Raw genomic sequence first — 25330 nt, 5'->3', positions numbered from 1 at the left:
CCAAATGATACATCTGCACATTGGTGCCACTAGTAACGGTTGATTGGTGTTCTCAGTAGCGCTTAATTGCGTTTCGAAGCACGTTTTGCAGCACTAATTCATGCGCTAAGTAAAGGGGTCAGTGTTTCGTGCATTTCTGCTTCCACCCACCTACTTATATGCATAGACTGGCAAGCTGCTGTTACTGTCGCTTGTGATGATGCTGTGAGCGCTGATGTGGACGAATAATCCCGTTATGAGCTCGTTGCGCTCGTTGACGGAGCAGTTGCGCATGGCCTCCGCCGCTGCGTCAGAGGTTCTGGCTTCACATTGCACCCCGGGTTTTTTCAGCTTTGCTAGTTAGTGCTTCACGCACTAAAAAATCCTGGATGCGGGCCTGATCAGTTGGCATGGGTAGGCTTTCTGTTTTAACGCTACAGCGTTAGAACGGACGTTCGGAGGAATAGCCGTGCGTGTTATCGCACTAATTAAGGATAGATTGACAGGGTTGTGACGTCACACGTTCAGCTGTGGAATGAAAATCATTAAAACAATTCGAGTTAAATTGTGACTATGAGGTCGTAGCATGACCTAACATTATGACATGTGAGAATGTAAAGTAAAATTAATCACGCTGAAAACTGGGTTATTTGTTGGGAATTGAACCCATGGCCCTTGGGCTGCGAATCAAACACGCTACCCATAGGCCATTGAGGCACGTTCTTGCTGTGTATCACATGGTCTAGGATGCCTACCCATGTATGCTAATGAGTGTGTTTAATTAGAAAGAGGTACTAATTAAGAAATAAAGTAGCGAATAACCATTAGCGCTAATCGCCGCGGTGGCTCAGTGGTTACGGCTCTCGGCTGCTGGCCCGAAAGATGGGGGTTCGATCCCGGCCGCGGCAGCCTAATTTCCATGGAGGAAAAATTCTAGACGCCCGTGTGCTGTGCGAGATCAGTGCACGTTAAAGAACCCCAGGTGGTCGAAATTTCCGGAGTCCTCCACTACGGCGTCCCTCATAGCCTGAGTCGCTTTGGGACGTTAAACCCTAATAAGCCAAACCAAGCCAAACCAAACCTAAACCAAACCATTAACGCTGTCGCGTCATACTTTTGAGGCGGAGGTTAAGTATCCCCCTGATTTTTCCACCGTCGTTCAGCGTAAACCCTCCCTACATGCTAGCATGCTGCGAAAGCTCTGGCATCGCTGCAGTGTCTGGCATTTTGTGCGCTCGGTTTGTCTGTAGTCGTTTGTCGTAAATCAACCGTTCTAGTTCCCAGAACAGACGAACAACACGAAACCCTGACTGGAACCCTTAACAACCGCTCACGTGCGCTGTGGTATCGGGCCATCTTGACTGCATCGCCGCGCATCGATCCTTTGCGGGGCTGCATACAGATCGGGTATCGCGTCGTCTCTGAACCTTGAAGGAGGCGACTTCGATGTTGTTGGTATAAATTGGGTCAGTCCGCCGACGGGTTGCGGGCGATTTTACGCGGTCAACAAAAACGCGTACAGTGCGCAGCTCACTGGAGATCCGCGCGTCTGCGCCGTGAATTCAGTAAAAGCTGTGTGTATATTCGCGTTTCTTTACATGATTTGCAGAGGCTGTCTTGGAATGCTGAGAGCGGTGCTTTTCATTTGCTTCACGGCACAGTTTATGGAACAGAACGGGCTACTGGTTGGTTGGTTGGTTTATGGGGTTTAACGTCCCAAAGCGACTCAGGCTATGAGAGACGCCGTAGTGGAGGGCTCCGGAAATTTCGACCACCTGGGGTCCTTTCACGTGCACTGACGTCGCACAGTACACGCGTCCTCTAGAATTTCTCCTCCAAAGAAATTCAACCGCCGCGGCCGTTATCGAACCCGCGTCTTTCGGGTCAGCAGCCGAGCACTATAACCGCTGAGCCACCGCGGCGGCTTAGAACGGGCTACTGTACGGCCTCTTGTCAAAATATAAAGCAAACGTGGTTCGCTTCTGTTTTACTTTAGAAGTAGACAGCTAGCCCCAGTAATAAGTTTTACTGAGGTTTTCTTCAGTTTCGTGCAGTGGGGCTCTCAATAATTATAGTGAAAAAAACAGTCCTAATCTTCGGAGCGGTCAGAGCAGGAGTTCCTCCTACCTTCAAGGTCTGGAACACTGGCGAATGGCGATGCATGATGAGCCCGCTGCATGGCCCGGAAGCAAACCCTGTGAGCTGCATATTCTTAACAAAGTTTGTGCCTTGTTTTGCGTACTGTGCGTCCGCCGATTGACACCTTTGCTTTTTTTTCGCTTGCTTTTTACTTTGCCAGATGGCAATCATGCACGTGCAGAGATAAAGACGGGTTTTATGCAGATACTTGGCGCAGCGCCTGTAAGTGGTGAGGAGAGAGAGAATGAGCGTTTTTTGACTAATGCGCTTGATCAGCTGCACGGCTCTCCACTTGAAGCACATACATTCGAGTTGGACGCAGCTTCGTTTCCAACTCGAGATCGGTAGCCGTGCTGCTGTTCTGCTTACGCGCAGCCGTTGCACGCCTCCCCTCTCCGCCGCAGTCACTCCATCGTTCCGCCCCACACGCGCGCGGAACAAACGGCGCTTTCTTCGCGACGAATCGGGCGCTCTCTGGAAGGCGGTGCGCCGCCGAGTGCCTCGTCTCCGGCCCGCTGCCTGCGGACGCACCAGGGGCGCCGTCGCCAGGCGGGCGCGTGCGCGACTTCAGCAGCCATTAGTCACCGCGCCCTCCCCAACCTCCGAGGCTCATTAGCTTCGCATCTGTCTCTTCCGGGCCGGGCTAGGCGGCGCCGCGGCAACGCCATTTGTTTTCGCCGCATGGGCTGCTTGCAGTGCGCGCTCTGATGCATTCGACAAATTGCTGCGTCAGAGTGACCCCGCTTCCCCGCCGTGCGTCGAAGGGCTGAGCTGGCGATGTGCGTCGATCTTGGCAGCGGTTTCGGCTACTTCTGCTGCCTCCCCCCAACACCCTGTACCCTGTCCTCCGGCCTGCCTTCTCCGCGAAGGAGCGTATACATAATACTTACGTGCCCGCCAGCCGCCCCCTGCGATGTTTTTAATAGAACGACTAATGACTGCGATGACCCGTGTGCGCATCATGCATAGGCGTCTTAGCGGGGCCGATAATCTGTGCGCTCCCCTTCTTGGATTCAGCAGATCGGGTGCGCCACTCACGTTGCATGTGTGGGAGAGCCGTGGAGTGGGATGCGAGCCAAGGTTGTAAATGGCGCACAAATTAGTTCGCGTAGCAAAGCGTACGCTCGCTGAGGAAGGCAGCGTCGCCTTTTTCTTTAATTTTATTAAGGTGGGCGAAGGGATATTGGCACTTGGAGGTGACACAGCCCTCATTACTCGCCGCGTACTACGCAGAAAGAACACTATTATCCTGACCGCATCATGACCGTCTGAGAGGTAGGATGTCAGCAGTCCTACGCGGTTATTGTGAGCGGAGGCTTCCATAGTGGTATAGTTTCAACAACGTCGTTGTACACTTTGCTGATAATACCCGCTCAAGCACACACTCTCCCTCGCTTCTGTAGGCGCGTTGCTGCGATGCTCACGGTATTCATGCCCTTTTGCGTTGTTCCTATAGAAGCTCCGTTCGCGGTAGCGGGTTGGACAAGGCGAGTTTACACGGGGTTGACCCGGTCCCCAACGGGAAGGGGAGAGGGGTTTAAGGAGTGTATTTTACCACTACTAGCCTCGGTCTAGCTCCGCCCGTGTACAGACCTTCGTACAGACCACTGAGCCACCGCGGCGGCTCTAGTGTTCTATTTAGAGTGTACAGATAACAAGGTTATACTTCTTATGGTAGACAGTGGCTAGTTCCAAAACACTGCGGCTTCTGTACGAAGCAGGTTAGGCCTAGCAACACCAAACGAGCGGTGCATTGCCAGACGCCGGCGGGCGGCACGTCGCCGCAGGAAGCGCATCAGTATATTGGATGCAATATTTTTCTTCTAGGTCACAGATAAGCTTACCTATTGCCATTTTCTATACATCGAATTTTAGATATGTCCAACTATTTTGCGACCCCGTTCGAGTTTGATATATCCGGGTTGCTTCGCCGAGGTACCTTGTGTATCGTCATCGCAGCAAAAAAAGCGTTGGTACATTTTGGTACTTTGTACACAAAGATTAGGAGTTTAGAGGGACGCCGAAAGTTGCTGTCTTGATGTGCGTGAGAGGTGTATTACGGAGCGAGTGAAGAGTATAGAGTCTTTCCTTTCGATGAACTTATCGCACGAATGGTATCCTAATCAGCCAGCGCTGATCACAGGCTGTTTCGAGTTCTCTTCGTGTCAGCCTTGCGAGACGCGACGTGCAGTTCTCCACAATTTCGTGCGCTGCAGCGTGTAATTCGCAGTACAATCTTTCGATCGCGCTATGGCATCGAGTTGGAGGTTAGGCCGCGTATCGACAAGGCCGCACGAGAACAGCACGTCACCACGTCGTCTCAGGTTATATTTGCCCCTTCAGTTTGGCCTCCGACGTCCTGAAGCGTCGGCATGCACATTGCCCTCGTGCATTTCGACCATCCAACTGTGCACGCGATGCCAGCCCCTGACGTCAGCAGCACATGTGGACACGCAGTGCTGCAAGGTACTGCAACGCCTTCGTGATCCGCGTAGGCGGCTCAAGTATCGGATATGCAGCGCCCGTCCCGCGCTGCGTGAGAACCTTCGCATATGTTGACTGACAGGCAGATTCGGGGGCGCTGTCTTACGCCGACAGTGTGCGGCCGCCCCGTCTGTGTTTCATACGTAGTTTGCTGCCCACGCACCGGCACGCAATGTCTGAGTGCCTGTGACTGCGGCTCCTGTTGCTGCTCTCATTGCTTGGCTTGTCGTTGTTGCCGTCGTCGCCGCCGTGTGGCGCTTGCTCGATCGCCCCAGGTTTCGCCGCGCGCTTAGCCGACGATGCGAGCTTCAATTACAAAAACGCTGCTGCGCGAGGAAGGAGAGTGCGACCCGCAAAAACGAGCATAAAGGCATATGTTGCAAGCAGACTGCATAAAACTAATGCTCTTCACGTAATAGCCACGGAGGCTGAAGGATTACAGTGCGGTATTTTAGTCTGGTAGTCATGGTCATCGGCCGAGCTGTTCTTATTACAGATCGAGGTGTCTTACAGCGGTCTCCGATTTCCCCTATCGAGCGCCAACTATACGGCCGCGCAATCCCATCCAGAAAAACTCCTAATCTCATCACTCCTCTCGCACTCGGATACGTTTTCCTTCTCTTTGTGGCCTTTGTGTCTGTGTATTACATGTCCTGCAGAAGTCCAGAATTCCTCGTCTCAGTAGCGGCCGGAACACCATCAACTCACATCTGCTTTTTCATTCACGTTCCTTGCTTTCCGCCTCTCAAATGCAGGAGGTCTTCTGTGTGCGAAATAAATAGTCACGTAACAATGAGAAAGGAAGTTTCGCCGCTGGAGAGCGCAACCTCTCCGAAGAGAGTGCAGAGAGCCTGGTGTTTTTTTTAGAAGTGTCATCAGACAGAAGCGGATGAATTTTAACACTCAGAAGCGCCGGAGCGCCACCGCACTCCGTGCATGCTCGTCGTGTTGATCAAACACTCGATGAGACGGTGACCAATTCGTCGCGAAAGCAAGCAGAGCTCGTCCGGCAAAGAAGAGAAGCATAAAAAAGGCAGGAAAATTAACTAGACGTGTGTCCAGTTGGCCGCCCTCTATTCGTGGAGAGGGGATTAAAGGCAGTGAAAGAGAAGATGTAAAGAGAAAGAGGAGGAAAGTGTGACGCATGGCCATGGGTCCGTGGTGGTCAATAAGAACAGAGAACGGTCGCAGTGCGTCCATTGGCAAAGTGCCGAGAAACGCCAGGCCTGTGTCAGTGGATTGGCCGTGCTGGAATGGTCGCGGCAATTTCGCCGTTTGCATGCGCAATGCACAGAAACGACGAGGCCGCGCAGAAAATTCCCGCATGAAGCAGAAAAATGAACGCAAGAAATGGCGGCATTTCGTATCTATAGAACCCGCTTGCAGGAAGTTGGAGAAACACTAATTAGGCCGGACCAGCGACGCGTTTGCTGCGCGGGCTCTCGGTGATCTCCATCGAGTTCCTATGTATACGCTATAGTTTGCCGGACCTGCGCGTCCGTTGGTGGGGCCTTTCTTGGACGTTTACGCATCAGAAGCAGGGACGTGCTATGATGCCACCTGTCCTCGTGATTTGCAGGGAACAACAGCGTGTCTGGAATTATTTCGACGGCTCAGAACACATATCGGGATCTAATGGGCAACACAGAAGCAGGAATTACTTCCGCACACGCTCTCTCGATGATAAGGACAGCCTATTTCATGCCGTCATTTCCTCCGAATAGCGCCGAAACGACGAGTGCAGACAAGCGTAGTGGATACGTATTCCGCGCCAACAGATCGGTGTGTCATGCACAACATTCTCGGACAAGAATTTTGAATATTGAAAAATTGTAAAGATACTCTTAAGGAAATATTGGAGGTAATGGTCCATTCTTTTGATATGTAGCGAAATCTTTCTTTCAGCCTGTTTCCGTCGACTGTATCAAGTAGTTAAGACTGCCGTAGAAAACCGACGGGGAACGCTTTTGACGATAGCAAAAACGTTAATAGCAAATAAAAAAAAAAATTCAGGGGGCACTTTGACTGTCTAAAGTGCGTAGAGGCGAAAGCGTTTTCCGAACCACTTTCGCTGCTTCTGTGGCACTGGTGGCGTCACATATAATTGAGTACTAATTACTAAGTGATGACAAATCACTAATTACTGGTTAATTACTGATTAATGTCTGAATACTAATTAACTGCTAATTAATGACGCTTAAGCTTCGCCTTTAGGAGTGGAACGCGACAGCGTGTTGTAGCGCTGCCAGGGAGTCCACGGAACGCCACCACCCGTTCGGCGCGATGCCTTGCCCTTTGAACGCAACGCTTTTTGAGGAAAGGAAATGGCGCAGTAATTCTCTGTCATCTCGGTGGACACCTGAACCGCACCGTAGAGGAAGGGAGGAAGTGGGAGTGAAGGAAGACAAAGAGGGCCCGTAATGAAGGAAATGAAAATTGTATTTGAGGAAAGGAAATTACGCAGTAACTGTCTCGCATATCTCGGTGAACACCCGTCAAAATTCAGGGGGCACTTTTTTTACCTAAAGTGTGGTCACTGATGTGGTGTTAAGATGTCAAGCTTCGCCTCTAAGAGTGGAACGCGACAGCATCTTGCAACGCTGCCAGGGAGTCCATAGAACGCCATTGCCCATTCGGTTCTACGCCTCGCTCGTCGGTAAATTGGTTTTTGAGGAAAGGAAATGTATCTGTCTCTCATATCTCGGTGGACACCTAAACCTCTCCGGAAGGGAAGGGAGGAGGATGGGAGTGAGCGAAGACACCGTATTCACTAGACGCGCCTTTGTTCATTCCAAACCATCGAGCTGGCATGGCGGAGTGGATAGCATGCTCGTCTCGCACGCCGAAGACCGGGGTTCGATTCCCGAGCTCGACCAATTTCCTACTCCGTTTTATTTATTCATATGGCCTGACTAGAAAAGTTAATTAGGCTAATTGGGTAATTAGGTAATTAACTAAGCTCAGTCCCACTTACTTGGAGCATCAGTATACGATCCCTTCAATTGGTTGCATGGTTACTAGGCAAAGTACAATTGGCCCCGTTTGAAATTCGCGCACTGTGACGTCACAGTCGTTTCGACCAATTGAAAAGCGTGACATTTTCTGTCGACAACTGCTGCTTACAACGATGAGGCATTAAAGGCTTTCGCCTTAATAAAAATTGCAAGACTGTCATCGGGTGGTTTGCAAATATACTGATTGTTATAGTGAAATCTTACATTATGTAAAAAAATTGTGTTCATAAACTTATTCCTTTTCAGAAATGTTTTTGAGCACGCATTTGCACAAGCTGTGTATTTGACAGGCAACGCGTTGCGTCTGATCCTTGTTCCAGAGTGCAAAATGTGCAACTGTGGGCCCCTAAGCCAGACACCTCTTTCTGTGGCACGGTGCCACTAAGCATAGTTTCTGAATTCGCTGTCGCGGGAAGTTGTTCGTTATTACATGCACGTATATCATTAAGCCCATTTCAGCAAGTATATGCGTTACCATTTCTGTGCCCTACGTATAGCTCGCAACTGTGCCGTCTCGGCTCCCGGTTCTTTCCCTGGAAGGTACTTCTTAAAGAAATCGGTTCGTTCGCGCCCCCTCCAGCAGCGTTCACAGTGCCCGAACTCACGCTTCTGCTCTCGCCCTGGCATTTGCGCCTTGGTCCCGGCCGCTTCGCTGCGCTTTGCATGCCTCGCTTTAACGGGGGCGATAGACAGCGTTCCTCAGTACAGCGACAGCTGTTAGCGGTATACTGCCGCCGGGTTCCGTGGCGTCGGCAGACACAATGCGTCCCCGCGCCATTAGGGACATTTAGAATTGGGCGACCTTATCGATTAGAGAGATAGCGGAGTAGCAGGGCACCATTGAGCATGCGCAGGATATTAACGCCCTTCGGGCTCTTGTTCTGCGCATGCGCTCTGGCGTCCCGCTATTCCCCTAATCGATAGCGTCCCTCTGTTCCAAGTCTCTTTTGTCGCCTTTCTCGCAACTTATTTAAAGGGAAACTGAGAACAAATAGAGGTTGACATGTATCATTAGAGCACCATGTTCTAATCACGAATAAATCGCTCTCACCGAAAGCGGAGCCTTTATAAGCTAGAAAAGACCAGAAAACTTAACTAGGTGCCGCCGATTTGGCAAGTAAAATGCGTGCATCGACACCGATTTGTTCGCGCGGATCCCAGATGCTACTTCACACCGTCAGTAGACGTTTTTAGTAAAGCCCTTTCCACAGGGCGAGGAAGATGTCGGAACCCGCCCTCTACTACGGGCTGTTGCAAACCGGTTCCGCTGCCGTTTCCACGACGCTAGCGCGGGGGGCAACAGCCCAGCAAGCAATAACGTAGGCGTATACCGCTTTACCGGACCTCTCCTGCGCATGCGCAATGGCCTCGCCTGTCTTCAACCATGCTACGGCGCGTGCGCAGGCGTCGATCGTCCGGTAAACCGGTACGCGTCTCCGAGAAAACCTCTCCGGTATGCAAAAACTTCTATTTGAGGCTTTTAGCATAGCGGCGACGTACTACTCTAGACGTGTAACGGTTTACCGGAGGCGGGCTGCGCACGCGACTAGCCTCGCCTGGCCGCACCCCTTCCTCTGCGCGTGCACAGGAGACGTCCCGTAAACAGGTGTACGTCTATGCTAGTACGCCTTCGCTATGCTAAAAGCCTCTATCCCCTTCAAAACTGTGGCAACCCGCCCTTTTCAGAAAGGACGTCACGAGTTTGAATCGACTGGAGGGAAGATTTTAAATTTCAACTTTCCCGGCGATAAATCCATTTCTTGCTGCGGTACAAACGTGTGCATAGCTACAAGGAGCCAGTGAATAAATTTTTTCTGATAAGAATAATTGTATGGAGCTTCTCTCAGTGTCCCCTTTAACTTTGAACAATTTCGCCAGCATCATATTGCCGCGCATCTTTGTAGTTTGTTCGTTCACGCTCAAAGCCGCCCGCAGGCGGCTTTATCATTTTGTTTGTGACGCGAGATACGACCAGACTTATCTCGATTGATCGCGGTCACGAACAACTGCTTCCACGTTTTTCCAGATTGTTGTAGTTGCTTTTGGTTCCTTATGTCGAAGGTCACTTGCCAGCTTTAAATTGAGCGCGGCCATGAACTGCAGGCATTCTCTTCGACGACCGCCGAGCACGGCTGTTGCTTTCGCCGCCGCCGAGTCATTCAGTCCATTGTGGGCGCAGGTCAGCCCAATAAACAGTTTTCTTTTATAAGAATTTTTCGCTCTCTTCCTCACTGCCTGGACTGCCGTCACCACTACGTGACAATATAAGGCACAGAGCACAGGCAGCCATAAACTTGTAGTCGGTGATGTGTGCAGTTGCACATACCTGTGTTGACATTTGCTGTCGCAAATACAGTCGCTTCTTTCCCCTTGGTGAAGGCGTTTTCATATTTGTTATTACTGAATTTGAGCGCAAACTGCAACCTTTGAGTATATCCACACTAACGAGATACTTTCTTGGGTATGTATGCCCAAATAATTTTCAGAGTTGATGTTCAATAACCTACTCAGTTGTTTTTCTGTCCACTGCTTAGAATATTAAATAATTTTGCGTAGTATTTCTTGCAAGCGACAGGATAACGAGGTAGGTAGAAAACACACACTCTTGTTTTAGCGCTGCGGCAGGAGCGAACTTGCTTTTGCTGCGTTCTTGTTGTTACTTGGTTGTCTAAGGCAAATGCGAATCGGAGGTCACTTGTGGCGGAGAAGGAATCGGACGAAGTATCGAAATATTAAATTGGTTCGAAATAGGCGAGGTTAACCGAAGGACGAATCCGGTTGCCTGGTTAACCGGCGCCAACTATCAGGAAAAAGAACCAAAGCAACAGTGCGATGGTCACGTACAACTCTCGCAGTAAGCAAACGACTAACCGGTCGACCTCATGTGTCACGCGACAGTAATCACTCAGCCTGCCGATTGAGCACCAACGAGGTGTCCCCAAGGTCTTCAGTCGAAGATAAGAGGTCGCTGGTGTTACGGTCTGCAGACTTTTCGCGGTGCGCAGTTGGTAAACATAGCCAACAATTCTGGACAAAATCATTTTTGAGCGAGAAACCGTTTATGGACGAAATTTTTTCGCGTAATGTAAGGGATCAATATAACAATCAATATATCCGCAGATCACCTGACGACAGTCGCTTTTTTTTTTTTGCTATTAACGCTTTTGCTATCGTCATAAGCGTTCCCCATTGGTTTTCAATGACAGTCTTAGCTGCTCGATGCGATCGCTCTAAACACTTTAAAAGAAACATTTTGCTGCATATCAGACGAATGGACCATTGCCTTCAATATTTCCATAGCAGTGCCTTAGAATTTTCTAGTATTCAAAATTTTTCCTCGATAATGTTGGACACGACGCGATGATTGAAAGTTTCGAAAAAGGAGCAAGGTACACGGGATTCGGTAAACTTCAGCAGGCTGCATGTCTAGTTTGTCCTCGTACCGCCGCAGTGTCTCATCGCGCGCAGCCTTCCAGGGCGCTTTCGTATTCTCCCCCTGCGCTGCATTCTCGCCAGCTGCATTGCATACTTTGCTCAACGGGTCGATGAGGGGCACCCTATTGTGCCTGTCGCCACCTGGGGCGTTGGCCGGCAATAGCAGGTGGCGTTGTCAGCAACTCCGCTGTCTGCGGGAGAATGCGCCAAATGTGCCGCGCTCAGTGGATTTATTGTTGGCCGTATACCCCATACCTTTCACACTGCTGTCTTTCTCCCCTCGATTTTCTCTTTTTCTGCGCGTGCACGCGTTTTCTGGACTGGAGCTTGGGCTTTAAAAAGGTGCTGTGTGCAGTCCATGAAATGCTGAAACGTTGTTGCTCTTGTCTTAGCCTTCTGTTTCATACTGTGGACGATATCTTCTTGAAAGATTTGTTCACGCATCCAATAAGTGACGATATTCAGGCGCAGTTTACAATGTCCGCCGATAGGGCGAAGGTAAATGGTAACATCAAGCTAAATGCAATTAGTAAACAGTCGCGAAAGACATCAGCCAGCGAGCTTTGCACAAGTAGCCTGGTGTGGTGATCTTGTTGGCTAAGCAGCAAGTCGAAGCCATTCGTGCAAAGTCATTGTATTACATGACCTAACTTCGGTAAACGCTACTTCGTCAGGTGTTCCTCGCAAGGAACTGGTATAGCGGCTGCTGGGGCATTAATCTCGGCGCAACTTCGGCCTGTTATTGTTGATGGAGGCACACAGCCGTCATCTTCGACCTCGAGCTAAACACATACGAGGGGCGTTCAATAAAGATTTCCCCTGACTCACTTCTACTTATTGCAGGATGCTGAAACTGCGCATGTGTAATGACTTATGTTCCTATAGGTCACGTGCTAATATGCAACTCTTAACTAATAACGGTCTTCCTTTCACAGGTGCTTAAGTGGTGTGAGGTGTGATAGTGGATGCAGTGGAATACAAAGCAGTCATCAAGTTCCTGTACTTGAAAGGTCGCACTCCAAGGGAGATTTTCGATGAGACAAAACAAGTTTATGGGGAGGATTCCCCATCATATGATGTAGTAATGAACTGGCATCGTCCATTCAAATGTGGTCGGACTTTGGTGGAAACAGCTCCGATTGCAGGGCGACCTCACTCCATTATCGATGAACACACCATCCAGCAAGTAGAGGCCGCCATTTTAGAAATTGGCCGCGTAACCGCTCGAGACCTAGCCCAAAATATCAAGATTAGTGTGGGGTCCGTGGAAAAAATCATTCAGAACCATCTTCGCATGCGTAAGGTATCCTCTCGCTGGGTTCCCCGGCTGCTCACACCTTTCCGAAAGCAGGAACGAGTCGAATACTCCCAGGCTCTTTTGACCATGTGCCATGGAAACCAGGAGGACTTTTTCAACAGACTGATTGCACAGTATGAAAGCTGAGTCTATTACTATGATCTGGAGACTAGTGTCCAGTCGGTGCAATCGAAGCACTTGGACTCACCGCCTACAAAGAAGGCATGCGCCCAGCCCTCGGCGGGCAAGGTCATGCTCAAAGTCTTTTGGGACCAGCACGGAGTAGTCTTGATGGATTTCCTAGCAAATGGTGCCACGATTACTGGGACACACTATGCTTCACTGCGGCGGAAATTGCGGGAGTCCATCAAAAGCAAGAGACGTGGCATGCTCACCAAAGGTGTCGGCCTTCTGAAAGACAATGCCTCAGTTCACAACTCTCATGTTGCCCAGATGGAAGCACGCTGCTGCGGCTTTGAAATTCTACCGCATCCCCCTTATTCACCCGACCTCGCACCATCGGACTGCCTCCTCTTTCGAACAATGAAGTCATATTTGAAGGGCAAGCATTTTCCAGATGATGAGACTCTGATTTCCGAAGTCACAACAGGGCTTTTGGAGCTACGTGTTGACTTCTACAAGAAAGGTGTTTACAGATGCATAAAAAAATGGGAGAAGTGTGTGTCCCTGGCTGGCACCTATGTACAGAAGTACTAATAAATCTGCAAAGTTTCGTTGTTCTCCGTCCAAAGGAAGTGGGTCAGGGGAAATCTTTATTGAACGACCCTCGTAGATGTGGTGATGATGCGCCCACCAGCCTCGCATTCGGAACTGAGCGTAATGTTGCACGCGCAATAAGTGATGTTGGTGGTGGGTCCATACTCCGCCTCACAGAAGCTGTGCACCGTCGCGGCAAGCAGTGGGGGACCCTATTCTTACAAATCCGGTCGTACGCAAATACGGCGCATGATTGGATGTAACTTCGGCTATGATGATTGGCTTGTGCTCGTCACGGAGGGTTTGTCACGAAGTCACCTTTCGTGCGATTGCCTTCATGAGCTCGGCCTTTATTTCGCTGACGTCAGCTTCACGACCCTGCACAGTGTTTGTGAGATGGAGCATATTCATGGGCTTTTTGCCACGTGACAACGTAGCGCTACACTTCAGTCCTAATACTGTATTTGGGAACAGTTTGTGTACTAGCCAACTGTCTTAGGCAGGAGGCCTGTACGGGCTCTCAGATGTAATCAATTGTACCGGTTGGGTACTATCGCTGAGAGAGAGGCATCTTGGGAAACGTGCGCTGACTGTACCTCCTTTCTCTGTCTTCTTTTTCGCAGGCTTGGTGCAGACGTGGTTCACGAAACCGCTGCATCAGCAAGGGAAGAAGGGCGACACAGGTGTGGCAGCGCAAGTTAACTTGCGTATAGCCCAGTCGGCAACGCACTATATCATGCACCCACGGTGGCTCACTCCGAGCACCGCAAGTGCGTCTAGTGCAGCCCTGGTGTACCCCCGCCCTGCACCAGCCGCCCCTGCATGAACCATGTCTGCACCTCTCCGGCACTCTGCCTTGCCCGAATGTTACACGTGTCCCTGGACCCGGTCGTAATTTGCGCCCTATTGTGTTTGGTCGCTCCTTTCTTCAAAGCCTGCCTGCTGCTGGTTACTTTATAGCGTCCTCTCCTTTTTCTTTCTTTTGGTTGCCTTCGGTTTAGCGATTTTATTCCGGCTGCCATTTTCATGTCAGCTGCTCTTGTCCCGTAATCCTCGCCTGCGACGGGCATTCGTGTTTTCCTCCACTCTTTCCACTTTTGTTCAGTGGTGACCACAGTGAGCCTCCGGCAAGCACGGGTTTTTGGAGTCCCAAAGGGATTTGGAATGTGGTAAGAATGCGCTTCCAACCAAGGAATAGTTGGTGCATCTTGTTCCGTTTTTGAGCTCTGCACTGTCCGCAACATAGCGATATCTGTTTCGCCAAAAGGCTTACACCCATGGGCGATGCCAGCTGTGTGTATGCGTGCAAAACCGTGGATCAGCTCACGTTTCCTTTTTTGTGTAAAATCTATATATGGCCCAGTTGACATGCCTTCTCTTTCTTATGATCTGTACTCAGTGACTGAGCGGCCGATGCTCGAAGCTCCTTTGAATCCAGACGTCCTAACAACGCACTGCATGCGCTTCTCTAAAGTTTTCTTTGCGAAAAAGCTGACGGATTCTGTGGTTATGTTGTGACTCAGGTTGCGTGACCGTATTTGCTCGCGCAAAGCAGGGCCGAGGGCGTAAGGACGACGAGATGGTATAAAAACGTAAAAAGCTTATATTGAGTTTTATACATTTATAATGTTCTGGAGCAAACACAAACATGAAAGGGGCACTGCGATCTAAACTCCTGTTTACAGTTTTATGTCATTTAACGTCCCAAAGCAACTCGGGCTATGGGAAAGCCGTAGTGGAGGGCTGCCGATAATTTAGTGCACCTGGGGATCTTTAACGTGCACTGGCATCGCACAGTGCACGGGCCTCTAGCGCTTCGCCTCCATCGAAATGTGACCGCCGCGGCCGGGCTCGAACTCGTTTCTTTCGGGTCAGCAGCCGAGCGCCACAACCACCGAGTCACCGCGGCTGCTCGGTACCTCTGAAGAGACTATAAGTTCTCGGTTGAGTGACGTTTCCTCCCCGATTCACCGATTCGAGGCCGGTCGTAGATGGCCGCTATCAGTTAGAGAAAAGGAGGAAGGGCAGCCTTGGGTGAGAAGGGGCTCTCTCCGGTGACCATCCCTTCACCTGACCCTCGTCTTGACTGCTCGGCGAAGAGGTGCATGGGAAGGAGCTGGCGCATCTCCAGGCTTGCCCGTACGCTGAGCGGGGCGACTGAAGCTATGAACGCGCGGACCGGTGGCTACTTGAACCGCATACGCGCAAATTTGGAACACCGGGGGAACACTCACTGGTAATGGATATTGGCCGCATTGCCGTTTCTTATTTTTAATTTACGATGGCGGTGCGCGACTGGTCCCATGTCTTTCAAGTGGTGCATGTTCAGAGCTCGCCTCTCGCTAGTGGCGTTGATTGCCGGGGTATCTGGTACGTGAGTCGCGCACCAAATGTGGGGTCTCCGTTTCCGCCGCCACCGCTCTCCAAGCGGCAGGGCGGAGTATATGGCTTTAGAGACGCGGATGCAGGGCTGGGCGAACAAAACGGCCCTAGCTTTTTTCTTTTCAAAGTGAGTGCGCTTCTGGCTAGTTTGCTTAACCGAGCACAAACTTGAGTAATTTCTTCGTTCTCAGCGACTCTGATGGCGGATAGTCTCCCCTCTGTCGCCGTAAAAAAAGCTGTTTATGCATAGCGCACGTCTGTCGGGTATTCCTCTCTCTCTCTCTCTTAAGGCAAGCATTCAGTCCTGGAACGACGCATATACAAAGTCCGCTCGATGCGCGAGCAGTCGGAGGCGTCTGCGGCAGCCGTCCAGATTGCTTGTTGTGTCTGGCGCGAATAAGCCCCTCGGCTGCTGCTTGAAGTGCGTCGCGTGACCCATACATCAATATGACCCTGGACCAAAAACGACCCAAGGGGACCGCGTGCGCATCGCGCACAGCTAGGCGTCCGTCAATCACTCTTCATTGGCCGTCTTCCCCTTCCCCCGCCGGTGTCGACACGAGCCCCGACGGCGGCGGAGTCGCCAAGAACCGCTGCCAAGCGACGCGGTCTTCGCAGGTGCCGTCTCGGCCAGAAATTTGGGGAAGAGGTGCTGTCACTGCGGAGTCTGTTTAAAGATCCACGCGTGCATTTTCGATTGCTCGCTTTCCGCGCGCACTGGCTCGCGTCGCCTCCGAGCCGTCGCTTTGTAGTAGTTTTCTTACTTCGTCGAACGACTGGCGATGTAAATAGCGTTTGAAAAAGCTTCTCGGAGAGGTTTAGATTTGTCTTTGGGTAAACCTTTGTTTCGGCACCAGTAAAAAAACAAAAAAACGCACGGACATTTTCTTGTGCGCATTAATCTTGTCATTAATTAAGTTTCCATAATTCTGACGACTCTGCAAGCGAAAATTTATCGATTCATTGACTGGAAACGCTACGCCAAGAGATGAACGGCAGTGGACGCGCAGAAATAGTTAGCAAATTCCAACACACAATGAAGGAAACCTTAAGCTTAAGTCTCGACTTGCAGGCATAAGCATTCGCATCAGTAGTTGTTAGGAGATATTTCAGTGCACTCGTGAAAGGAGCGTGTTTGTCAGCGCTTATTTTGTAGGAGGAGGCTCGTTCCTATCTCGCACGAGCTCGTATATAAAAGTGATGTAGAAGCATCCGTGCTGGAACAGTGGGACCGACAAATTGACTTCTCTTGCCTGAGATGGCTTCACTGCTGATACAGTCGTCGAATTTTGAGCACATTGCTTCGTTCGCTGAAACGTGCCACGACTTGAAAGCGTTCGCTTGTTTTCGTTGGCCCAACTCGGCCAGCTTCGAGCTTGAAGTGCGAATAAGCCTGCGAATAAGCAGGCCTGAGCTCAGTTTCAGCTATGAGTGAAGCATGTGTTCTCTAAAGAGATAAGTCTGCAGCTTTGAGTTGTGTAAAATAGCAACATTTCCAAAGAGCGAACTGATTACGAGCGTCGTCGTCACAGCACAGCGTCTCAAAGTTCTAAATCCCGATCACTGACTGCAGCATAGATCTACACCTGCTTTGTTTACAGGTAAACAGATATGAAAAGACAACTAAAGTTGCAACCGTTGGACTTCTAGTAGTCTCTACTAGAGGTGTAGGGGCCTACCCTCGTAGCTATTTGTTTCCAGAGCCACTCTTTTGGCGCTTTTTCGTTGCTCGGCCCCGATTTTGACACCGGAGCGAACGACATTGCCCGCTAGCTGATGTCACTGGCGGTAGCGAGCAATGGTAGAGGGACGAAAGAATGGCCCGAAAGAAGAATCGCTTCAGAATACAGCCCCCGTATTACCATGGACAAAGCAAAATGTTCGTTGACGCTCTCTTCTGAGACGTTGTTCCGCTCTTGGAGCCCGACGGGCTGCGTCTGGGTCTCTGGCAGACGGTCCAGCTTCCATCGTCCCGTTTCCTGTTAAACTTGCATCGTGGTTGAAGCATCAGCGTTTCACGCGCACACAAGCTCCGCTTCGGCAACTTCATCTTTTGCTGAGGCATTCTTCGTCTTTAACTTTGCTGTGCCATTCTGAGTAATGTTCATTTTTGCTGAGTCATTCTTAGTCCGCCCTCTCGGTCCACTCTCCTAAAGTGGAGAGGGCTATTTCTCTCTCTCTACCTTGTCAAGTGACAGGTGGAGAGGGAAAACCCCCTAAACACCACCTGCAAACTGCAACAGTTGGCTGCTGGGAGCTTCATCAGGACGTAACGGCTTTTTGCGCTGGTGAACCATGTGTACTAGTGCAGTAAAACTGCAAACAGCAATCTGAGTTGCTGTCCTTGTATTATCATTGTACGCTGTACCGTCTCTGGGGGCACTATATCCCTAAGAAGTGCTCTCGCGCTTCGTATGCTGACCCACACTCGTAAACGGTTTCAGGGATCCCTTTAGGTGCGTGCCATTTCTCAGAATTTCGTGGTGGTGACCGGCAGCCGCTGTAGAGGTCCGTTATAAGACTGCCACTGCCTCATTGGGAAGCAGCGTGTGCTTCGAGGGACAAAATTCCTGGAAAAGATCAGTGCGCGTTCCGGTAACAGCGCACGCTGAGCGCGTGCTTTGTTTGAATGAACACAAGCACGGACCCTATAGGCCCTGCTAACGCTCTGGGCTGTTGGCGCTCTTGAAGCGCTACAGTATGGTGCTTGTTAACCCCCTGCCAACCTCATCAGCAGCATCCCTTCCGGCCTCTGCACAAGCTGCGCTTTCCTTCTAGCATTAAGCAGCGCTGTGCCTGTTCATTTTGAGAGTTCTAAACGTTGAATCGTCGAAATGCAAAGAACACATGTATGTCAAGACGCGCAGTGCATTAGTAGCTTATGTACCCTGGCCTGACTAATTCATCTCGGGTGTACAGCGAATTTACCGCAGTGGTGGCCTTCCTCGTGGTTACGGCATTCGCCTCGCAGGCGGGAGGTGCTGGGTTCGATCCGCAGTGCCACCGGGTACGCACCGGTAGAGTCTTTGGGCTACCCTCCTTCGTGGGTCGTCGTTGATTTGTCAAAGCTCTAAATCGATCATGTGCGGTAAAGCCGATTTGCAACTCTTTTTTTCCGCTGACGCAGTTACGAACTCTCGAAACTCGCTTTGACAGTCGACTCGCATCTGTTGGACTCTTGTAGAACGAATTCATGTGAACCTAACTCAATTTTCTAAACTCAACTTTCTAAACTCCGTTGAACTCTCGAAGTACCACGAACCACCTTTTCAGTTGTTTGAAATGACGGAGCAGCTGATGAACGAAAGCCTTTTTCGCGAGCAGTTTTTTATTTTTTTTTCGTTGCACAGAAGCGCTCGGCACTTAAATTATATGCGACACGTTTCCAGTACCTGCCAGAGAAATAAATTCCTTGGCATGTGGAGTCACGGTGTCAAGAAAGTGTCTCGACTGCGACCACGATCTGTCGTCGCTGCGCGTAGTTTCTAGATACAGTTGGAGGCGAAATCTTCACTTCAACTGGCAGTCTTACTTCAAGCACCGCCGTCGTGCGGCTACAGCGAGTTTGTGTACTCACCCTAACTAGAGCTCCGGGGGGGGGGGGGGGGGAGGGGGGGGGGGGGCTTGCATGCTAAGCACTGTGTCATTTAGATGCTGTTTCACTGCTGCGTGAGTTGGACGCTGTACATGTTCAATGAGATTGCAGCTCAAAGATCAACGCGCTCAGGTTGAGAGTCTACTTGTAAGCTGAGGAAAACAAAATAAGAGAAAAATGAATGCCGTGGCCCGTCTCGTTACTTGCCTGTAGCGCCTCACAGACATTGAACAGAAAGCACGCCAGCTCCTGCGTAATGGAATGTCGTTGCACTGCGACAGTCGCGTAATGGTCGCTTCGTACGGTCCGGACAGTCGTAAGCAGGCAGCACTCCGCGAGGCTGCCCGCTACTTGGCCTCTTGACAGATAACTGCAACGTGGTGACCTCAGAGAAGGCCATGTGCGGTCCCTGAAATCAAACATCGGCGCCTAGGCTCTCCGTCGTGCAGTCGCATCGGCAATCTTCTGGACCGGGCAAGCGGGACACAGCGCGATGGCCCCGTTAAGGGTAATTTCAGATGCTAATTATAGCATTCCGTGCAGTAAAGCAGGCCCAGCTATGCAATTACAATAATTTCGGAATAAGATCCGCAAAGAATAATGATAAAATGACCATGAGAACAACGCGCAAGTGCAAAAGATTACATGCGCGCATCTGACGTCTGTTCTTGGGCTCGTTGACAAACGGCGTGACTTCATAAGCTCAAGTGAGGAACGGTTGTCATAACGCGTGTCGCGACGGTCGGCGCCGATTGAAAGCCCCGTCGCCTCACGCGTTTCAAGCGCTCTGGAATCGCGGATGTGGAAACGAGTCTGACCGTACTGGAAGGCGCCGTGGTGTTGCGAAAGGCCAACCGCCAAAACCACCTCGGTGGTCGTCTGCCGTCGTCCCTACGTCGCGCGTACACACGCACACACAGTGTTCGTGCCCGCTGAGGAGGGCCGCGCGTTGCGAAATGACAGCGGCCGCGCGCTTCCCGCGTCCTTCTTTTCAAGCGGGGCCGCAGCGGCACATACAGACGCACAGCCGCCGCCGCCGGCGCGCTATTTCGGTCGCGGGCCCCGAACGGGCACCCGGCTTTCCCTAACACCTGTGCGTCCTGGGGGAGGCTCCTGCTCGCGCAAGCTCCTTCACGCGGCGGCGGCGGCGGCTTCTCGCTGACGGTGCGCGCATATGCGATGCGGCCGCACGTTGCGAGAGGCCGTGCATGCCTGCTTTGCATATGCCCGTATATGTGTAGAAGACGCGCGAAGACAGATATCGGGCTTTGGTTCCCTCCTTCTTTGCCTCCTACTTTTGTTATTTTTTTTTTTTCAGTATAACACAGACAGCGCTTGCAACACCGTATGACACTTTAATGCCTCAAAAGAGCACTCAGAGTATAAGCGCGAATCCATTTACACCGCCACTCGTAAGTTATGGAGTGCAGATGAACCTGAGCGTGTGAACGCCTGATTTCAGCGGGGTATATAGGCTGGAGTATATGCATATGCGCGAAGCTATAAGGAAGCTGTTGTCGCGTAGACGCTAGAAAGAGTGGCCAGCCTATGAATTGTGTTCGCATAGTGAGTAGTGAGTCATCACCATTGTTCGCCCAGGCACTCTCCATTATCCAGGCAGTCACTGTCAGGCTACTTGCGCACGTGTACCCGGTCTTGCAGACGAAGCTACAGTGACGGCCCTGATAGTAAAAAGATTAGTCATCAAGAGTTTTCGACATTCCTTGCTCTTTCTTTGATGCGGGATTAGCAGCGCACAAAGCGGGCCCGGGAATTAAAAGCGATTTTTCAAGACGAACGTAAATAGTCGACAGCCATAGATTGATTCCGGCGTGAGGAGCTAAAGAAACCAACTTGGGATTAACCGGCATGTTCAGGGGTGTACCGTATACGTGCATTCAGAGCACAAATATTCGCTACTCGATTGCCTTACACGCAGCTTCTTCCCGTACAGCCCCGTTGGATTATACTGTATGCAGATCACGTGACGTATAATTTACGCTTAACAAGGAAGTGCGCGCTTGCTTGGCGCATCTGCATTGGCCGGTTATGTGGCTCGTTTACAGTGTATGCCGTCCTGTGCACAAGTTCGCAGCGTCAGAAGCTCTGCCGCCGCGCTTCTCTAGCAGTGGCGTTCGTTTTCCCGCGGTCATTAACTGCGCCGTCACGCGTGACTTCAGGAAGAATTGCGATCTGCTACCTTGAACAAACAGGTTCGATCGTGAGTGTCGTGAGTCATCCAAACTGTAATAACTGTGTTGGATGTTATGCAAAGCGCCATTCCGTATTTCTGTGTACGTGACGAGTGGACGAGCGAGAAGGGAGTTAACGCCGGTACGCCTTTCTTTCTTTTTCATCGGATGCAAGGGTTAGGCGCACTCCCCGTGTTTTTATCGCGATGCTCCGAAAATAGACGAAGCCAATGGCGGCCCATCTATACGGCCGGCCATATGGTGCACGGACGGGCGCCTTGCAGACGAGCCACGTATAAGCTCTTCCTTGCGCTGCATGTTTTTCTCCGAGGCGTGTTGTCGAACTTATTTTTGGCCATCGCTCTCGGCAGAGAGCGCGCTGTCTGTCGCTTTCTGGGGAGAACCCGCGGGGAACACCGCTGACGTACGCCGTATTCGGGGCGCCACTCGGTCCCGGCCTCGCGCGGTGCGCTATAAGCACGCGTTGCACGTGGGCGGAGCGGCTGTGTTATAGGGAGGAATTTCGCTATCACAAAAACTGCGGCGGCAGCCGCAAGTAGAGCTCAGCATAAAATGGCCAGCAAAAGCGGCGGGAATCGCCGTCCATTGTGCTCACATCCATTGTTTGGACTGCGCCGTCATGGCCCCCGAACTTCACCGAAGTCCGAGCGCGCACCCTGCGTTTCGTCAACACCTTTAGTTGCTCCGAGCTGGCCTAGGGACTGAAATAGCCGCCGTGGTGAATCAGTGGTTACGGTGTTCGGCTGCTTACCCGAATTACGCAGCTTCGATCCGGCTGCGGCGGTCGCATTTCGATGGAGGCGGAATGCTAGAGGCCCGTTTACTGTGCAGTGTCAGTGCCCGTTAAAGAACCCCAGGGGGTCTAAATTATCCGGAACCCTCCACTATACGGCGTCCTTCACAGCCTGAATCGCTTTGGGATGTTAAACCCCATAAAACCAAAAGCGAAACCAGTTTTAGAATTGTTGGGCCAAATTTCGGAACGCGCCTTAGCTTACTCGGTTTCCTTACCTCAAATGAGGAGCCCTCCACACTTTCTTAATCAAGGAAGCGTTGAAGGGAGTCATCGAATTTTCAAACCGTCCTTAGCATGCTCCGTGGGTAAGGATGCTTCAAGAGCCACGAAAAGCCGCTTGTATACGTGTCTGGTGTCGAGAATATGTCCGTTATAATAGAAATGCATTTGTCAAAATTAGAAAAGAGCAGGTACACATCTATAACCTTGTATTTGTTTTGAGGTGCGCTCGCCTAAATATAACCTCGTTTTACATCTTACGTATATTGTTTAAATGTTCTAGATGGCTTGGCAGTAAAACAGTCTGGCAACGTCCCATTGTTTACAGTGCAGCGGCAGCAGCGAATGTTCGCAGTGCCATTGTGAATTCGGCGTCGCCGTAGCCGCCGAAGACGCCCTGTACTGCGCAAGCGTAGAACAAGTTGCTGTGCTGTGAAGCTTGCGAAATGGTCAAGGAGTGAGGTAAGGGAGCATGAAGGTAGCCTTGTGGCTACCTCAAGAAAATGACGCTCCAAACGAGGCCTCACGAAGGGCTCCTTGGTAATGCGTATTTAAATATTGACGGAAGGAGGGCGAGCGTCTTTTAAGACATCCTCACTGAGGCAAGGAACGTTCCAAAATTTTACCCATAGTCATCCGGTCGAAGGCTCGATTTCTGCGCGTGGCGTTCACTGTTTTTATCACCTTTTGATCGGCAGCGACCATTGAAATTAATGGTATAGAAATAGTGGAGCTGAAGAAAATGGAAGTTCTAGTGTCTTAAAAAGAAGTAATGAAAGCCTTAAAAACAACTCAGAGGAGGAAAAAGTGGCTGGAGAATATCAGATGGCTGCAGATCTGCTAAAGAACGGCGGAAATATTCTGCTAGAAAAGCTTGCAATCGCGAGCTATGCGCGATGCCTTATGACCTCAAGCCTACTAGAAACATCGAATAATGATACAGTAATAGTAGTCCGTCCGTAAGAAGGGTGATGTCAGACATTTTAAAAAATACTAAGCGATTGGCTTCTTGTGTGTTCCTCACAAGAGATTAATTGAGGTAACTACTGATAGAATCAGAGCAACGTTAGACTTTGATCCATCAGGGGAACAGGCCGGTTTTCAGAAAGGATATTCGACAACGGGCCGTACTTATGCCATCAGTAAGGTTATAAATTAATGCACACATGTACCGCACCTTATATAGAGCTTTGGGATATAAAGCATGTGATTCGGTTGGAGGAACTGCACTTCTGCATGGTGTTTAAATATGGTAGAAGATATGTGCATTCGACCATAGTCCTCGACCGGAGGAGTCAGCCATCAGAAAGGGTGCCAGGCCGTGAGACACAATATCTCTGCTGTTATTCACTGCATAAGTTCGCGATATGTATTCAGGGAATTGAGCTGAGGAGAATCCGTTAACAACTTTCGGTTTGCCGGTGACATTGTCCTGCTAGGTAACTCCGGGTATGACCTGCAGCGTTTGACTGAGAACCGAAACAGGCAAAGCGCAACGGTAGGTTTAAAGCTTGTTTAATACGAAGTGTAAAGTAATATTCAACACTCCAGAAGACAAACGACGGTTTACGATAGGCAGTCAGACGCTGGAAGCAATAAGGAAGAAGACCATGCTAGGCCACATAGTGACCGCAGATCGCGCAAGTGAAAAATTGGGAGGAGGATAAGAATTAATTGGGTGCAGCAGGCAGGCGCTCTCGATTTGTGAACAGTAGTTTACCGGTATCCCCCGAAATAAAAGTATAACGGTTGTTTCCTGCCGTTGCTGACTTAAGGGGCGCAACGTGGAAGGTAGGAAAAACGCTTTAGAACTGAAAGTAAAGGCAGCGAGCGCGCTTTGAAAACGAAGAGGATAGGAGTAGCGTTAGATATAGGAAGAGAGAATGGAGTAGATAACAAACTTGAGTTAGTACCCTAGCGGAACGCAAGGGGAGGAAATTGACTTGGGCGACAAATGTAACGCGGAGAACACGTAACGGATAATCCGGTTAGCAGGATCGATCCCAAAGGTGTGAACGTTTTCCTGGACAGGAAAACTTAACCAGAGGCGGCAGATTCTCAGCTGGGGTAATGAAGTATTTATTTATTTATTTACTTACTTAGCAACATGCTGCGGTATTATGAAAGACCAGGTTGGTGGATAACGGAGGTTGTAAGAGCTGCGCGCAGATAGCCTTCACAAGCAGCGCAATATGCATGTAGCCTGCTGCCGGTCGGCTCCTCCTCACTAACATCACAGGGTGGCTCGGCATGCGCGGGCTACCAACGAAATTCATATGGGCGTGGCAGTATAGATTTTGCTTCATGGTCGCTGTAACATAGAGATTTATATCTTCCGATTCATCTCCTTCCTCATCGTCGGCCGCGCCGGCTGGCAGATCGTGACGGGAGCGGGGGCGTGGCGTCGGTTGAGCGAATTGCGAAGGGCTTAAAGAGTAAAACGGAAGGGTTGAAATATGACCGCTACATTATCCGGGCCCACGCTGCTCTCGGAAACACAATCTCCGCGGTCGTACTTGGCGTATCGTTAGGTGCGTTAGGTATAGCAGGAGCGTCGGTTTTTCCATCTCTCTAAGCATATGGCACACTAGCTTAACTTCTTGGTGACGTGAACCGCCTCACGTTCTATCGTGCCCTCCGAATCCGCTCGCCCCTCCTCTTCTGAGGGCATTTTTCGAGCGCCATTCCTCGCAGCGTTCGCGAGCTGTGGGTGCTCAATTTGCGCTCCACTTTTTTTTTTTTTTTACTAAGGCAAGGGAGGAAGTCATATGGGTAGCTCCTATACCTGAAAGGTGCCCACTGGCGCACCTGTCGTCTTTCTGTAATGATGTCATCGTGGCGGTCTCATTGCTTGCCATCTGCAACTCGAAAAAGATGAGCGTGGCTTATTTGCCAGCTATCAGCAGTATGGCGTTGCGGTACGATCTAACGTTTTGCCACGAATCACTGTACTGCATGTCTGCGCTCAAAGCCGCCGACACTCGGCTTTATCATTTGCTTGTGTCGCGAGATGCGGTAAGACTTATCTCGAATGATCGCAGCCATGCGCAGCTGCTTCCA

The 25330-nt window shown here is 50.6% G+C and overlaps 1 protein-coding gene across 4 annotated transcripts in view; it reads left to right on the top strand.

Moving 5' to 3' along the window:
• Pde11 (Phosphodiesterase 11) overlaps positions 1–25330 on the top strand; it is a 376721-nt gene that overhangs the window by 239652 nt on the left and 111739 nt on the right. Inside the window, exon 1 of one of the 4 annotated variants that reach the window (XM_089581360.1) lies at positions 13730–13748. The exons of the other annotated variants lie outside the window; for them this stretch is intronic. The gene's annotated coding sequence lies outside the window, so the exon portion shown is untranslated. Of the gene's footprint in view, positions 1–13729; positions 13749–25330 lie in introns of those variants that run through there. 4 annotated transcript variants of the gene reach the window in all.

The sequence above is a fragment of the Amblyomma mixtum genome, chromosome 3 (assembly GCF_055824585.1).
Source record: "Amblyomma mixtum isolate Tamu chromosome 3, ASM5582458v1, whole genome shotgun sequence".
NCBI classification, from domain to species: domain Eukaryota; kingdom Metazoa; phylum Arthropoda; class Arachnida; order Ixodida; family Ixodidae; genus Amblyomma; species Amblyomma mixtum.
Note: the sequence above shows the minus strand (reverse complement) of the source record. Positions and strands in the feature narration are given on the sequence as shown.